At 38.3% G+C, this 1,993-nt stretch overlaps 1 protein-coding gene across 1 annotated transcript in view; it reads left to right on the top strand.

The window, feature by feature from the left end:
• The window catches only part of LOC101856089 (cytochrome P450 2C42), a 21,882-nt gene that overhangs the window by 11,318 nt on the left and 8,571 nt on the right, over positions 1–1,993 (top strand). The gene's annotated exons all lie outside the window — the stretch shown is intronic.

Genomic DNA, 1,993 nt, shown 5'->3' with positions numbered 1-1,993 from the left:
ATAGATAGATAGATAGATAGATAGATAGATAGATAGATAGATAGATAGATAGATAAATAGATAGATAGATAAACACCGATATTGGTGACGCCATGACCATTTATTTGATGGAACGATATTATTGTCAACGAGCCTAGTGTAATCCCAGACAATAATCGTATAATTCAAATGAACAATTCACCCCTCGCCGTAGATTACGAGCGACAAAATAATGATATCGAGCTTACTTCGGAACTAATAAAAAGCTGGATCAAAGAAGCAATCAAACGTCGGAATTCTCTAAAAAAAAAGATGGTAGATTATACAATGAGTCGTCTATTATAACTGGAAATTTCTCACAAAACTCCATTTGAACACAAAAACGAAAGAGAAAAAAAAAGAACACAAACAAAAACTAAACAAGCAAAAACAAAAACAAAAACAAACCTTCCATCGTGATTAGATTCAAGGCTGTCGTAAAATGACGACGATAGGTTTAGAGTTCATAGCCCTTTTGATGCAATCCAGAAGAGAACATTTAGATTATATTTTGGGAAAAAAAACCCTTTAAAAATTGAAGGAGTCGGAAAACACAATTTATGAAAATTATGAAAGTTAGGCAGGATCTAGACTTTTTATTGTTCGATTACCTCCGCTTCTGCTTTTAACAACATTTAGCTTGGCTGGTAACTCAAGAATGTTGAATAATGGAATAAGGAAAAGCAAAGTACGTGGCCAGAATAACCAACGAAAAAAAACGCACCACTAAATTATTTCAATCCCCACACTTCCCTTATCCCAGCAATGTAGAGGGAGTTTGCGTTAAAATGTGTGTAGCATAGTGATGGATTAGGCGCTCGTGTATGTGTGTGTGTGCGTGTGTGTGTGTGTGTGTGTGTGTGTGTGTGTGTGTGTGTGTGTGTGTGTGTGTGTATTTGTTTTTGGGGGTTCTTTTCACGTACCTTTCACAATAATTAAATTCCAATCAACAAGATGTTTCTTTTTGCTTTGTTTTTGGGTCTTTTAAAAACATACATTTTTTTGTATGGGGTCTGGGGCAGGTGGTCCCGGTCGGGAGGATTGGGGGGGGGGCGATATGGAAAGAATACACAGTAAGAAGCTAACAGCAAACCAGTTCACAGACGAGTCATTTTTTTCAGGCGTTAGTCAAGTTCCCTACTGTTTGTTCTCCTATACAGGAGGGCGCCACTAGAGTGTCCTCCTTTTCTTTTCTTTTCTTTTCTTTTTTGGTTTCTGTCAAGGTTACTTTTTCCCTGAACCAACATAAATTAACCTTTCTTATTGTATCAATGTGCTTCTCTTTAATCAACACAAACAAACAAAATTCAGTTGAACATTCTCTAAGGGCTTCCTGCTCAAAACAATCACCCGTACACGCCTCCACTTCTCTCCTTGCGTATTTTTACAGTCAAACAATGACACTGTTCAAGACATTCACCTGTCTAAGATGGCCACTTTTCTGTTCGACGATAAGTGACAGTCTAGGACAGTTTCGACTGTACTCTGTTGAGATCGCAAGTTTACTCGGTTATTAAACCTGGAATTGGCGCTCAAGAATTCGTCCTGCGTTACTTGAAGGGCTTTCTTTTGTAAGGGGGTACAAGCAGAGACTCCTCAAATTACTTTCTGACACTTTGTGAAGACTGGTGAAAGATTTAAGAGCAGTTATGCCAAGAATGTGGAAGGAAAATATGAAAAATTGTTTTTGTGTTTATTTGTAATAGACCTATATGTTTGTGTTTATGTGTGTGTTTGTGGTTATGTGTGTGTTTTTGTGTTTATGTGTGCGAGTGAATGCGTGCGTGTCTTTGTTGGTATATGTGTTTATGTGTGTGTACGCGTGTGTGAAAGTGTCTTTAGGGAGGGGGTGATATTCGCAACGACCTTGCGAAGTCTGCATTAACCCACTGTCTTCTCTCAACGCATTTATAAGTATATACATCCCACTTAACCCATCTACCCCCACGCTGCTCTCAACCATAACTCGTCCCCA

Source organism: Aplysia californica, unplaced genomic scaffold (genome assembly GCF_000002075.1).
Source record: "Aplysia californica isolate F4 #8 unplaced genomic scaffold, AplCal3.0 scaffold00097, whole genome shotgun sequence".
Lineage (NCBI taxonomy): Eukaryota > Metazoa > Mollusca > Gastropoda > Aplysiida > Aplysiidae > Aplysia > Aplysia californica.
This window is presented reverse-complemented; position numbering and strand designations above follow the sequence as displayed.